Source organism: Bos taurus, chromosome 1 (assembly GCF_002263795.3).
Source record: "Bos taurus isolate L1 Dominette 01449 registration number 42190680 breed Hereford chromosome 1, ARS-UCD2.0, whole genome shotgun sequence".
NCBI lineage: Eukaryota > Metazoa > Chordata > Mammalia > Artiodactyla > Bovidae > Bos > Bos taurus.
In genome coordinates, this window is record NC_037328.1 from 128355099 (window position 1) to 128371442 (window position 16344).

The following is a 16344-nucleotide window of genomic DNA, read 5'->3' on the forward strand; positions in this document are numbered from 1 at the left end:
AGTTGTACAGTAGTTTGAATGGTAGTACTTTGTGTTTAACTGTATAATTTTGAAATAAACTTATGCTCCGTACACTGACTGTGTAGGAGTTTGGCCAGACAAGTTTCTTAAGGTTGTTTTTTTTGCTTCAGTGGTAATTTTGTATGCAGTTTTATCTGAAACTTTCAGACTTTTTAGTGGACAAATTACATCAGCTATACTAAGCTGTACCTGATGTATGGGGAGGTTTAAGACATGAAATTTCCCACGTAGTCATGTTCTCTGTTTGCATTATTGCTACCGGTTTGTGCCCTATAACACAAGAATCAAGATAAAATTTACTGTTACATTCCATAAAAAGGAATTTTAAAATACGTGCCAAGTTGATAATTGTATATACAACATTATTAATTATAATCCTGAGAAGAGGGACATTTTTATTTGGGTGTGGATGAGCTCCAAAGCCTTTGCTTACAACTGTTTCTTCCTATGATGACAAGAGTATTACACATTTGGTTCTGGCTCCGTGCATTCTTTTTTTTGCTTGGCTGTACTGGGTCTTTGTCACAGTGTGTGGGGGCTTCTCTGGTTCCAGCCTGGGAGCTTAATTGCCCCGAGGCATGTGGGATCTTAGTTCCCTGGCCAGGGATCAAGTCCATGTCCTGTGCCATTAGAAGGGACATTCTTAACCACCAAACAACCAGGAAGTCCCTGGCTTCATGTATTTTAACTGTTTTTGGTTGTGGTTCACCTGCAGGCACAGGGGAACATGTTTATACTGTCACCCCATCTCTGGACCTTTGTCCCTGATGCTGGAGGGGCTGGCACACGTAGGTGAAAGAGTATCCCACAGAAGACACTGTAGCGCTTTTGTAAAATGCCCCACTCAATCCAAATTGAATCTATCCCGCAGCCACTTCAGTGCCACCTGCATGAAAGGAAGTGACGCAGGGGGAAGTCAGATGGAGAACAGTGTGAACCCACTGTATTTAAATATCTTATTTTCGACAAATCACATGACTATGAGGATACATTGTTAGGGCACCTGGCAGAGCCTTGGGAAGGAGCTGAGCAAGTGAGGAGACCTGAGGCTAGAGCATCCTCAGCTTCATGGAGAATCCAGCTCTGTCCATCCATAGAGAGGGAGGGAGGAGGAGAGAGAGGCTAGTAGACAGACATGGCAGGATAATCTGATCCTTCTATGTCCAGGGAAAGCACACGGCAGTGAGGAATCAGAGAGGAGAGGACCTAAGTCAGTGTGGGTGGCAGGGAAGGTATTCTTGGGGACAGAGTGTCCAAACTGGAACCTGAATGATGGCCAGCACTTAGCTAGACAAACCAGCTGAGATAGATGTTTCAGGTAGAAGACACAGCATGAGCAAGGGTCCAGAGGTGTGGATGTCCACAGAGTCCAGGGATGCACACATAGCTGTGCTGTAACTCAGAGTGTCAGGAGAGAAGGGGACAGAAAAGAAGCTCAATGAGAGAGCAGGAGTGACGTCACAAAGGGCCTGGAGGACCACGCTACGGGGATTCTACCCTGGGTGATGGGGCGAGACTTTGACAGAGGTGGATGAGATTTGCGTTTAGAAAGCTCACTTAGAGCAATGTTGAATTGCATAGAAGTGGGGTAATTAAAACTAGGACCGGTGCAGTAGTATCGATAAGAGTAGCTTTGTGTGAGAAGAAAAGGTCCAAATGTTAGCGGAGAAAAATAAGAAAAAGATGAGAAAAGAGACTTTGTATATGTGAGGATTTCCAAGGATAGTGATCTAAGTGTCTAAGTTGATGCGATGTTGAGATTGGGCAGAGGAAGAAAGTAGCTTTGTTGGGGCGGCTGGATGAGCTGCTTGAGATTCTTACAGGGCATCTCAGTGAAGACGAACCAGCTGCATCTGCAGTGCTGGGAAGGCACTTGCAGTGACTCCTGGAAATTAGTGAAGCTACAAGCATTCGCGAACTCTTCCAAGGAAAGTCTGTGGCATGGTAAGAGTTGAGGACATAGCACCAAACCCTGAAATAGTAATAGTGAAGGCAAAGAAGTGGAGGGATATGCATTGGAGATTGTGAAGAAATGGTCAAGGTGTAGGAGGAAGATCAGTCTCCAGGGAAGTTTTCTTGAATTTGGGTGTGATCCTAGGACAGGTTAGAATCAGACAGAGCTTCCAAGGAACCAGTGATGTTTGGGGTGTTAGTTGCTCAGTTGTGCCCAACTCTTTCATGACCCCATGGACTGTAGCCTGCCAGGCTCCTCTGTCCATGGGAATTTTCCAATAAAGAATACTGGAGTAGGTTGTCATGCCATTCTCCAGGAGATCTTCCCAACCCAGGGGTCAAACCCAGGTCTCAGGCATTGGAAGGTAGATTCTTTACCATCTTAGCCACCAGGGAAGCCCACTGATGGTTGGGGAAGCCCCCAAAATGGCAAGCATGATTTCCATTTTAGAATTCCAGGTTAATTTTCCATGTTGGCTTCATCTGGTTTATTGTGCCAGTAATTTAAAGGAGAAAACAATTTCCATTTTATTTGTGTTTTCCTTCAGGGGGACTCAAGAAAATACAAAACAATAAGACTGTCAATATCTGAGGTAGACATCCATGCAATGAATAGAGAACATAGACAAACACAAGATAATTATAGTTTTATATTGCATTCTGTTTAGATGGTTACAGTTATCCATTCTTCTACTTAAATTAGCCAGAATAATGCTATAGAACTTAAAACAACGAAGGTTTATTTCCCACGCATAGTTCATATCTACCATGGTCAGTGAGCTCGGCCCCGCATGGTTACTCAGGATCCAGGCTGGCAGAAAGTCTACCATCTTGAAGCTACACCATTTCGAATGTTTGATTTCTGCAGTCACTTTACTAGGGAAGAAGAGAAGTCCTGGCTTTGTCATGTCCTGGCTTTAATTTGCTTTGTCCCAGAAGGGGTATGAACCACTTTAAGACATAGTCCTTTGGCCATATAACTGCCCATATAACTGCATGGAGCTGGGAAATGTGGAGGCATAGGTGGTGGCCAGTACATGTCTCTGCCATGCTCCATATTGTAAAAATCCAAAGTCCCCAAAGCCAATTTACATCATAAAATATATACAAAAACCAATAATAAAATATCTTACAATTAATATTAGCAAATATTAGTAAAATGCTTTTATTGAAAATCTAAACAAACACAAATGAAGTGCATCTATGTCTGGTTTCATTAGAAGCAATTTACTTCTTTAAAAGCATCTAGTTATTTAGATGCTGACATATTATCTGTAACACTACCACATTGATATTACATTTATATATTTTCCAAGCTTCTAATCACAACTTGTTCTTTCTGGTGACTGGCCTTCATCCAGCAGCACGCCATGAGTCACCTCATTAGAACAAAAGACACTTCTATCACCCAGGGAATACTAAGCATTTTAAGAGCCTTGTTCAGGAACCACGGGCAGAGACTAATATATGTATTTTCTATTATTTCACACCTTGAGGAAATGTTCATGTTATTTTATGTTTATCTAAAACTCATATTACTATGACACAGAATAATTTTGGAATGTTACCAGTTTCCATAGCATATGGAAAGGAGAAAGCAAGGGAATTACTGCTTAGTATTATGTTTATTATTTATTGAAAGGAGGAAGCAAGGGAATTCCAGATAAACATCTACTTCTGCTGCATTGACCATGCTAAAGCCTTTGACTGTGTGGATGATAACGAACTGTGGAAAATTCTTAAAGACGTGGGAATACCAGACCACCTTACCTGCCTCCTGAGAAACCTGTGTGCGTGTCAAGAAGCAACAGTTAGAACTGGACATGGCACAATGGACTGATTCCAAATTGGGAAACGAGTGCATCAAGGCTGTATATTGGCACCCAGCTTATTTAACTTATATGCAGAGTACATCATGTGAAATGTCAGACTGGAAGACCCACAAGCTGGAATCAAGATTGCTACAGGAAATATCAACAACTTCAGATGTGTAGATGATACCACTTAATGGCAGAAAGCAAGGAGAACTAAAGAGCCTCTTGATGAGTGTGAAAGATGAGAGTGAAAAATCTGGCTTAAAACTCAACATTCAAAAAGCTAAGATCATGGCATCCAGTCCCATCACTTCATGGCAAATAGATGGGGAAAAAGTGGAAGCAGTGACAGATTTTATTTTCCTGGGCTCCCAATTCACTGCAGATGGTGACTACAGCCATGAAATTAAAAGACATTTACTCCTTGAAAGGAAATCTACGACAAACCTAGACAGCATATCAAAAAGCAGAGACATCATTTTTGTTGACAAAGGTCATATAGCCAAAGCTATGGTTTTTTCAGTAGTCATGTACAGATATGAGAGTTGGACCACAAAGAAGGCTGAGCAATGAGGAATTGATGTTTTTGAATTGTGGTGCTAGAGAAAACTCTTGAGAGTCCCTTGGACTGCAAGGAGATCAAACCAGTCAATCCTAAAGGAAATCAGTCCTAAATATTCATTGGGAGGACTGATGCTGTAGCTGAAGCTCCAATACTTTCACCACCTGATGTGAGGAGCCAACGCACTAGAAAATACCCTGATACTGGGAAAGATGGAGAGCAGGAGGAGAAGGGGATGACAGAGGATGAGATGGTTGGATGGCATCATCAACTCAATGGACACGATTTTGAGCAAACTCTGGGAGATAGTGGAGGACAGGGGAGCCTGGCATGCTGCAGTCCATGGGGTCATAGAGTTGGACACAACTTAGTGACTGAATAACAATGACATACTTTAAAATTAGTAATTAAAATGAGCTTAATTACAATAGCATCTTATTTTTTGATTTTGAATTCATTTGGAAATTTCTGAAAGCTGTGATTTGTAGCTCTTTAAAAGTACTTGCATATAGGCCATTTTCCCCCTGGTCAAAACATATTTCTCAAGAATGCTGTTTTGAAGGAAGTTTTTAAAAAACAATTTTACAAATGGGTTTTAGACATTTAATTATTGATTTTATATTGGATATTTAAGAGATACCTTTACTTATCAAAGGGCGTTCCAAGTACTCAGTGGTAAAGAATTTACATGCCAAGGCAAGAGACACAAGAGACGGAGATTTAATCTCTCAGTCCAGAAGATCCCCTGGAGGAGGAATGGCAACCTGCTCTGGTATTCTTGCCTGCCACCCCTTCCAGTCCTCTCATCTCTGTTCCAGGCAGGAAGAAGAGAGAAGGGTAAAGTCGAAGGCTACCTCAGCCTTGCCTTTTAATTCAGGCAAGAACATCTTCCTCAGGGTCTTCCAGCTACATCTAATTGCCCAAACTGAGTGAAGTGACTATGCTTAGCTGCAGGGACACAGGAAGGTTGTATAATTTTAACTGTTCTGTTCATAAGCAGGGAAGTGAGAGTGTTAACCATATAGGCAATTAGTAACATGTGCTGAACTTACCTGAGTTAAAATAAAGCTACTTATGTAACTAAAAAATTAACAAGTACATATTTATTTGATCAGTGGATAACATTCAGTGTTATTTATAATTGGCCTTCCTGTAGAGCCATCTTGGAGCATTCCTCAGCTCCAGTCTTATATCTTTCTATATCTGACACCTGGGTATTTACCCCCTTTTAAATAAAATGATCTTTGGTTATTTTTAAAATCGAGTGAGGAGGACACTTTTGGTTAACCTATGAGATAACAAGGCAGATATAAACAGATCTAAGTAAGGAAATGCTAGAAACCTTAATGGGGCTTCCTAGGTGGCTCAGTGGTAATATGGCAAAGAATCTTCCTGCCAACAAAGGAGACACAGGAGTTGTAGGTTCCATCCCTGGGTCAGGAAGATCTCCTGGAGAGGGAAATGGCAACCCACTCCAGTATTCTTGCCTGAAAGGTCCCATGGACAGAGGAGCCTGGCAGGCTACAGTCTATGGGTTCACAAAAGAGTCAGACAAGACTTAAGCAACTAAACAATAATAACAGAAGTCTTAACACAGATCCAAGTGTATCAAATTATTACCAGAGTCTGAAATGTTATATTTCCCAACTTTGTTCAATACTATGTTTTAATTTCTTTTGAACTTTCTCATGTCAAGTCCAAAGCAAGTGTTCCTGATCAGTGGGCAGCTCTGCCTCAAGTCGTCCATCTCCTGTTTCTACCATCATCAACCATTGCTTCCAAAGATGCATGTCAATCTGCACCCAATGGCAGAAGGGAAAGAACATGCGGAACTGACTATTCACAGCCAGTTTCTAACAGTGGCTGGCTTTCTGTCCACGCACATGCCACTGGTTAGAACTTCCTCTAGGATCCATTAAGAGCCCTGTTGCAAGGACGGGGCACTGTGAACTGTTTGCCAGGAAGAAGAGCAAAGGGGTTCAGAAAGAAAGCTGGGCTGTGTTACATAACTGATTTGCCTGGTCAACAATTACCTTTTGGTAAACACTGGTTGAGTCTGGCAAGGTTGGTGGGACTATATTTCTCTCCTTCACAATTTTGCTGCAGAAGAACCACAGAAACATGTTTGAAACTCAATTCTGATCAATGTATGAGAAGTCACAAAACAGTCACATGGGCTCTGCTTGTAAAAAAGGAAGTCCTCACTCTCTATCCTTAATGACTGCTGTGGATACTTTGAGTGAAAGTTTCACTCCTGGACAGACCCCCAAATACTCAAAATATTCTGATGGCAGGAGCAGCCAGCCATAAAGCTGGGGGGCTGGATGGAGTGCTCTGTAAAGTGGGTGCTCCCAGGACCAGGGAACTCTACACCTTAGTGCTGGTCTGAAGGAAGCGGGCTGCCATGCTTGCTTTCTTACTGTTTTTGTTTTTTAATAATTTTATTTATTTATGTTTTTGGCTGTGCTGGGTCTTTGTTGCTGTCCTCGGGTTTTCTCTAGTTGAGGTGAGTGGGGGCTCCTCCTCACTGTGGTGGTTTCTCTTGTTTTGCAGCACGGGCTTTAGACGTGCGGGCTTCAGTAGCTGTGGTGCATGAGCTTAGCTGCCTTGCAGCACGTGGAATCTGCATGTCCCCTGCATTGGCAGGTGGATTCTTAACCACTGGACAACCAGGGAAGTCCTCTTACTGATTTTAATGCAGAGGTCATGGCAATCCAAACCATCTCTGTAGGCAGCCATATATCCAGAATCAACCCTCAGTTCATCAATTCAAGTTCCTTCATTGTTATGAGTAATAGTAGCAGTAATACTAATTTGGACCTCAGGTGCAAAAGCGCTGACCCAGTGCACCCTTCAGCTCCTGTTGTGCTGTCCTCATTGTTCTCTGTTCAAAGTCCCGTTCCTCTCCTGTTCTCTTCTCCCTTACAATGGTAATCCATGTAATGTTCTTTTATCTGTATGTGTTCTTGAAAGCATGCATAGTTTTGTATGCCTTTAAAAAATTTTTATATTTATTGGGTTAGAAATCTTATTCTACTATTGTTTTTTTTTTTTTTTTTCTGCCCTTATCACTATTCTTACATGATATGTTCTTACATGTTGCTATGCATGTTGGGTTGGATTTCCCAGAAAACACTATGAGATAGAAGATTAGCCTGAAAGAAGTTTACTTAGAATGTTCTGTGCTTCAGGATCAAGCCCTGGGAGAGTAGGGAGGAGGGCGGAGGGAGAGAAGCAGGACTGGGCAAGAGGAGGACCTGACCTATGACGCAGATGATGGGGACCTCATGGGGAGCTCTGGAGCTGGGAAGTCCAGCCTCAAGGCATCAACCGGTTATTGGACCTGGGCTGCCCTGGGAACATGACTGGGAGAGGGGCTTGCACTGGCTGACAGAATTGTTAGAGAGGTTTGAGGGTAAGAGTATCAGTGGCCAACAGTTCTAGGGGCTGGAGGACCTGTTCAGTTCTGAATGCTTCTGTTCTGACAGAGGCCACAGAACACACTCTGCTATCTGCCACATGCTAAGTCCAGGCTGTTCTTTCTAAGCCGTGCTTCACATCCCACCATGGTTACTTGCATGGCTTCAGATGGCCTCAGCTCCCTGGTACCAGAAATGATGTTGCAACAAACCTCCCTACTTATCAGGTGGATCCAAGATGTTTCCCGGGGGATTGTCGAATGGAGTCCCGGGTGATGGTGTTGGGGGCCTACATCCCCACCAGTGGTGCACAAGGGTTTTTGGGCTTCATCAACTCAAAGTTATATAGCTCTCTAATTTCTGCCATTCCAATGGGTCTGTGATGTTTGAATTTGGTTTGAATTTGCATTTCTATCATTTTTAATGGGTTTGAGACTATTGTTGTATGCCATTTCGCCCCCTGAGTTTCCTCCTTTTTGAATTGTCTGTTCACATTCTTTGTGCATTTCCTCTTGGGTTCTTAAAAATATTTCTGATCTCTCTTTAGCTGGTAAACAAACCTGCTGTATAGATTTTAATAATGATATCTAAAGAATTTAAGCAACCCTCCCTGGAGTGTGGATTCCTGTTCAGAATATTTCAATATTAACTAACCATTCTCTCTCTCTCTCTCTTTCATACACAAGGCTGTTTATTACGAAGTATTTTTGAAGATTATATAACAATTGTTAGTTAATTTTAGCTGAAGATTTCTTTGGAGTGGCTGACAGTGTATGTGTGTGTTTAACTCTCACTGCTTTCTTTGTGCCTATTAGTAATCATTTTCCATCTAAATCTACAAAAATTTATAATATTTTCAACATTTTGGGGTTAGAACTTCTCAACTTATAGTCAATTGAATCTATAAAGGAGCTGAAGGAGGTAGAAAGACTGGTTTTTCTTCTCCTATCTCTCTTGCAGTCTCTCCTGCTCTCCTCTTTTCTGTCTGTCTCTGGTATATTGGTCAAAATAAGGTCTTGGAATCCCTGAATTCTATCATTTTGGGAATGTTTTTAAGGTACATGATTTTATCTAAAACAGAATATCCTATAGCTGAGGGCAACGTTTTTCATCCCAGAATATGTAAAGCCTTTCCGGACATGTGACGTGCACACAAGCTGGGCCGTGATCCTGAACAGGTTCATCTTTAGACTCTCCTTTCATAGCTCAAATGGCAACCCACTCCAGTATTCTTGCCTGGAGAATCCCATGGACAGAGGACCCTGGTGGGCTACAGTCCACGGGGTCGCAAAGAGTTGGACAGGACACGACTGAGCGACTAACACTTTCACTTCCCTTTCACAGCTCACCTCCCACATGGGGGAGAAACACCCTCAGGGTGGTCTGCTTCAGCTTTCCCCAGGGGAAGTTTATGTTGGGGGATGAATCTATTCACACCCATCCGTTTGGGGTTAAAATGTTCACTGAATACAGACCAGATCCTCCTGCGGCCTTTCCTGCAGGAGGCTGGGTTGTCTTAAGATGGGCTGACAGTGCAGACTGTGTCCTCCCACACCCAGGAAAATTCAGAGTAACTGTTCCAGCCAGAACACAATATTTAAAAAATTCTCCGCTCCCCACCTGCCCCACTTTTGGGCCAGGCTGCATGGCATGTGTGATCTTAGTTCCCTGACCAGGAATTGAACCCATGCAGTGAAAGCACAGTGTCTTAACCACCGACCTCCACGGGAGTCCCTAGTGCACAGTTCTGAAACTGGTATCTTAAATTCACTTCCAAGCTGGAAGTGGCTTCTTTTTACCTCATTGATACCACCTTTATCCTTGAGTCTAGACACCATATTTCCCCTTGGATGAAGGAACTGGGAAAGTCTGGCAGTACAGCTGGCAGGGATGGTGGACATGCACCCAGGCTGCCCGTCTCAGAAAGCGCTCACCAGAGCCTTCTGGTCGTGAGCAGTCTGCCCCATTGTCCCTCTGTCAAACTTAGCCAGAGGCGCCTTCTAGTGAAAGAAGCCTGCTTCCAGTTGTGTTTGGGTCAAAATGCTCTTATGCTACCTTTTGGCTACTATTGAGAAGCAGAAAGTGTGCACTAAGGAGTCTTTTTAATCAAAGTGTGTTTCCGCCAAGTGACAGAGTTGACATATTTTTGTCAAGTGAAAAGTTAGCCCTCTTATCATTCATTAGCAGGAGGAAAATACACAATGTAGTTTTTCAGTTTTTTAAACAGGTGGTGTCTGAGAAGGCTCATGGCTGCCCATCATCAGTATTACAGGTAAATAGCTACATTTCCCAGAAAGTAGCCTCTTCCTTGAGACCACTTCAGGCTCCCCCACCACCTTACCCCATATTAGTTAAGTCTGATGGGCACACGCATGTGCTCTGGACTGCAGGATTCCACACAGGAAGGAGTGGAGGATGTGTGTCTGTTACAAGCAGGTGGTGGCCAGCTTCTTAACCGTATTATAAAGCTTGCAGTGGGTCTCCCTTGTGGTTATGGGGGTCTCTTGGTGGATTTCGAGCAAGGAAGTAGCATAATCTTAATTGACAACATCTGAGTCCATTTGGATTAGAGTAGCCCCATGCTCAGTCTACATACTCACTGACTCTACCAGTGGGCTCATCCAGGCTGAGACACGGCATTTCAGGAGGTAGAGTCACAGGGAATTTGGAGTGAAAGTCTTAGGGGAGGAATGGAGAGAGGAAAGCAAGATGGAAATCCTTGCGGATCTGCAACCCATATCTAAACTCCGGCCTCGGTTCATTCATGCTGGAGAAGACACTGCTGGATGGTGTTTCTGGAAGCTCAGTTTCTCTTGTCACTCCAATCATTCTGTTCATGAATATCTGCTGGCTACCACTAGCTGATGGTGACTTTCTTGTTTGCTAATAGAAACCTTGACCAATTCACTTCCCTTTTCTCCCTCTTCTCAACTTAATCCTGGGAACCTTGGCTTTCTGATGAAGATAATCTACCCTGGCATAGATGCCTGTAGCTCCAGAGGTGCCTCCTTTGCAGTGTTCATAAGTGCAATTATACCCTACTTATGAGTTATTTAATAATTGCTTCTGTCCTTCACTCGACTGGTCATCCAGTGAAGGTGGGAAGCTGGTATTGCTGGTATCCTGGTACCTAGCATGGTGGATGGTTCACAAGAGGCATCATTAGGATCATGGAACAGTTTTGGGCAACTAATAGACAAATGAATGAATGAAGACTCCAAGTTGCTCTCAGCATTGTCATAGATTCCAGGATTCAGAGGTCAACAAAGACTTTGAGGACAGTTAGCTGGCATTACTGCTCTGGGAAAGGAGACCCATTTGCTCTTGTTTCTGAGTATGTATTTTCACATAGTTTGCGTTCTTGTTGGTTTTTAGACTTCCTCTGGTTTACACACTTTTAGCATTTCTATTATTTTTGAAACTCTAGTTGGCCAATCAGGGCTTTTAAGTTCCTATCTTCTGTGTCCTTTGGGAATGGTGGTAGCCCAAGGCACTAAAAAGGAAAAGAGCATTCATCTCTGGGCTCTGGCACCTGCCACTTGGCTTTCTCAAAGGCAATATTTTACTCTTCAAGGCTGGTTTTCACTCTTCAAGGCTGGTTACTTCTTAGCTGCATGGGCAGACACTTGGTTGAGCAGCCAAACACATTCTGAAAACCACATCTATGTGGGAATCTGGATTCTGTCATTTACCAGCTGTGTGACCTTGACAGGAGACCTCCTCTCCTAGTTCCTTCATGTATAGGATGAGGGTGAAGGTTTCCACATGGGGCTGTTGGAAGGATTCAGTTAGAAAATACCAGTGAAGTGCCTGATCCACAGCAAAATACCTTCTCTTTCCAAAAACCTCCACATCAAGGAGATAAAGTGGAGATACCTATTGAGAGTGTTGTTTAGGACAGACCCCAGTACCGCTAAATGAAGAGATGAGAAAATAGACAAAGGACCGACTGAATGAGTGAGGGTGTGACCCACACTATCTCTGACTAAGGGAGATTGGAGATCAAAACTGTGATGTAAATACTCAGTGAATGCTTGTAGAGCTGGACATTGTGGTAGACTTTTTTTTTTTAATTGGAGTATAATTGCTTTTTAATATTGTGCAAGTTTCTGCTGTCCAGTGAAGTGAGTCAACCATATGTATGCATATATCCCCTTCTACCTCCCTAATCCCACCCATCTAGGTCATCACAGAGCACTGAGCTGAGCTCCCTGTGACTCACAGCAGGTTCTGCTCACTATTTTACACATGGTAGTGTATCCATGTCAATTTCAATCTTCCAATTCATCCAACCCTCTTCCCCAGACCCCGTCTCCCCATGCCTTCTCTACATCTGAAAACAGGTTTGTCTGTATTATCCTTCTAGATTCCACATATGTGCATTGATATGTGATATTTTCTCTTTCTGACTTACTTCATTTGTTTGACAGACTCTAGGTCCATCCATATCTCTACCAATGACCCACTTTCATTCCTTTCTATGGCTGAGTAATATTCCATTGTGTATATGTCATCTTCTTTATCCATTCATCTGTAGATGGACATGTAGGTTGCTTCCACATCCTGATGATTGTAAATAGTGCTGCGATGACATTGGGGTGCATGTGTCTTTTTGTTTGGCAGATTCTTAATGGAAATTATCTCATTAATTATCACAAGAATCTTTTAAGAAAGGTATCATTACCACCATTTTGTAAATGAGGAAGTGAAAGCTCATGGAATAGGTCACATAACTGTGGTGCCATGACTAGTAAGTGGTTTTACTAAGGAATCACAAAAATGGAAGGCCTTAGGTATATATATGTGTGCATAGGGGTATTTGCAGGTATATGTATGTGCCTATGGTATTTAACTTCATCCCAAGAAAACGGTAGGCCCTGATGACATGCTTGTGCAATGATTAGATGACTATAAATGTTGGTGGTAATTAGAAGGGACAAGGCAGATGAAGGGAAGGGTAGAACAGAAATAATGGTTTTGACAATGTGGCCCTGAGGAAGGGAACTCAAGGTCAATTCATGGAGTACTTCTGGGACTGCCTTCCTATATTTTAGGGAAGAGAAAACTGGACTGAAGTTCCTGAGCAAAGTCAGAGAGATGTGCCTGAGGATTCCAGGATCCATGGCTGGGGGGCTTGTGTCCAGTGAGCATCCTGGTGAGTGAGATTCATGGGCATATGTGGAAGTCTCTTCAATATGACCAGTGTATATGAGCACCCAGATCTTTCCTTTTAAAGGTTTTCGAGTAGCTCCATGAATATGGAGCTCATAGAATATAGGCATCTGCTTTTGGACTGATTTGTTATTTTTGTTTAGTCACTAAGTTGTGTCCAGCTCTTTTACGACCCCATGGACTAGCCCACCGGACTCATCTGCCCATGGGATTCTCCAGGCAAGAATACTGGAGTGGGTTCCCACTTCCTTCTCCAGGGGATCTTCCTAAACCAGGGATTGAACGTGGGTCTCCTGCATTGGCAGGCAGACTCTTTACCAATGAGCCACCTGGGAGAGTTAAAAACACTAGTTTGAGCCTGAGTGACCCTGAACTTTAGCATCATGTTGCCTCAGATTATGCACTTGGCCTCTCTGTACTTTGTAAATGGAGATATAAATCTAATAAAATTTTTGTGAGGTTAAAATAAAATAATGCATATAAAGCACAGCACAGTTCCAAGTTCTTAGTTAGTGCTTAATAAAATACATATATTAATAATGATTCCCATGACAAAATTTGTTATAATAGAAAGCACTTCTAAGCCATAGTCCATTCAGTTTTATTTTAAGATCATTACAGGGGCTTCGCTGGTGGTCTAATGGTTAAGAATCTGCCATGCAGTGCAGGGACATGGGTTCAATCCCTGGTCAGGGAACCAAGATCCCACATGCTGTGGGGCAACAGAGCCCATGCTCCACAATTCACAGTCAAGGAAATAAATATTTTTTAAAAAGATCATTACAAAAACACAGAGGCTCTTTGAAGGCCTGTCTCTTGGTTTACTTTGCTAACATGTTCTGGTCTCAGTTGGGTGGGACTGACCCAGAGTTTCAAGCCAGGGCATTAACATGGTGACCAACCAGTGGCAAGGAAGAGATTTTCTGCAGGTGCTGTGGCCATCCATGGTACCCGGTCTTGAAGATCAACGAGACCTTTATCTTTTCCATTTCCCTTTGGCAGCCCAGCATCTCAGTGTGCACAGCCTGTAGGTGTCACCCTTCTGCTGGCCAAGCATCACTGCTGACATCACACCCCAACAATGGCGCCATTAGCACCAACCTGCACATGCTTGGGTTCCACAACTTTTCTTGGCCAATTAAACCTGAGATATTGCCTTCATGTGCAAGATCAACAGCATAGAAACTGAAGGGACTTCCCTGGTGGTCCCTTAAGACTCCGCATCTCCAATGCAGTGGGTGTGAATTTGACCCTCATCAGGGAACAAAGATCCCATACACCACATGGCCAAGAAAAAAAAAAAAAAAAAACAATGACCAAAAAAGAGGATTCACACTGGAAATTTAAGGTGTGATTCTGAGTGGGCTGTTGGAGCAGATAGGTATTGAAGAAGTGGAGCAGGGACTCAGAGGTGTCATGCTTGGGATGAAATTAACTGCTTGGTTCTGGATGGTTCCCTTGGATGAGTCACTAACAAAGGGAAGAACTGTGGGTCTGGGCTCCAGGTCCTTTTCTCAGGCTAAAGGCAGCATTTCCCAAAGTGAATGCTGGTCAGAAAGATGCTTTAGGAGGGCAAGCATTCCACAGTCCAATCAGTTTGAGAAACTCTCTTTCCTGCATTTTCTTCCAGATGATTCCCAATGCATGTTCTGAAAATTTCTGGCCTTAGGTCATGGGTACAGGTGCTCCTGGGATCCTCTTGATACCTGAACTGTAAACAGTGGTGTGTGAAAGTGGCCTTGAAAAAGCTCACTATTAGGATCTCTTTCTAACCCTGACTTTAGTGATGTCGCGTTGGTGGCTTCAGATCAGCCAAAGAGGGAGTAGTTATGTCATGGGAGTCAGCAAATGCTACAAATTTGAACTCTTCCCCCCAGAACTGATTGATAGCCATCCTCGAGCACACTATGGCCCAGAGACCTGCTCACCTTGGTCATGCCTTTGAGTACCCACATGGCTGACCATGACCCACAGGACCAAATAATCTGAATCAAGGTGGTGTGATGATTATTTGTTTCTGATGAATTGAACTCACCTGATCCACACTAATATGGTCTAGGATAGAGGTCACAAAATGGTCAACCGAGTCCTGAAGTCAGCCTGCTAATCCATTTTGCGGGGGGGGGGGGGGGTTTCCATACAGCATTTGTTAAAACCTAGGAATTAGTTGCCAAAATTTAAAATCTGGTCTGTTTCACATGAAAACCCAGGTTTCTGATTGTCTTGAAAGAGAAAATCAGAAGCTCTGGCAATCATGAGCAATACCCTTGCATTGAGACAGGGGCTGGGGCTGAGAGGCAGTCACACATTTGTCTTTGCACTGAAGGCCCCATCCAGGTAATTGTGCTACCTTTGGCTGCCTTTACCTCTGCAGGCACATGAGTTTAGCTTATAACAAAGAGTCAGCCCTACAGTCTGTTCCTCCCACAGTCGGCTTGAGATGCTTTACAATAAGGTAGGCCATGCTCCAGGGTGCAGAGGTGGGTAAGATCATCTTCCACTGGGGAAATCGAAGTGGCATTACTGATCTATAGCCCTGAAGCTCAGCGGGGAACTTTCTATCAGAGGTCAGATTTCCATGATCTTGGGTATGGGAGGATGGATGGCATTCCAGGTAGTAGGACCAGCAAGCAAAAACGTGGTGATAAGAATGTTTACATGTGCTTTGGGAATTCTAAGACCTAGGGCTCCTGCTGGACAATTGGGTGATACAAGGGTGAAAGCGTAGACTGGGCCAGGTCACAGAGCCCCTTGGATTTGAGGTTTAATTCAGTTTAGCTTCATAAATGCTCTCTGAGCCCTTTCTAGCCCAGGTTCTCTGCTAGAGCATGAACACAGTACTGATTGAGGTGAAACCTCTGTCCAGGACTTTTATCCAGAGTGTAGTCATTTATAAGTTGGTTTTTGTTGGTGTGTGTGTTTGCCACGGACACTCATCAAGTTTACCTAACGTAAAGCCCTTTATTTGAACTTGATAGACCAGAACATTTTCAGTTAAAAAAAAAATCTATCTCGTTCGACCTGAGGGACAAGGAAAGCCCTGGAGCTCCAGGGGATTTCCATATGAAGGGTAAGTTCCTAGAAGTCTCTGTAGCCTGTCTGCCTGGGAGGGCACCGCCCAGCGGAGCTTCAGTCTCACGTGGACAGAGTCGGAGAGGGAGGCCAGGAGCAGGCCGTGGTGGAGGCTGAGGGGTGAGGGGATGTGTTTGAAAGAGATGAGAGGGAATAGGCAGGAAAGAACATGAAGGGTCTGTTTATCAGACAGCAAGAACATGGGCCTGATTGTTTCAGGATCAAAGGAATGATGAGAACTGTCAAGGGCCCTCTATATATAGGGCTCCAGAGATGCCCAAGGATAGCTGTAGGTGTGTGTGTGTGTGTGTGCTTGTGTATATGTATTGGA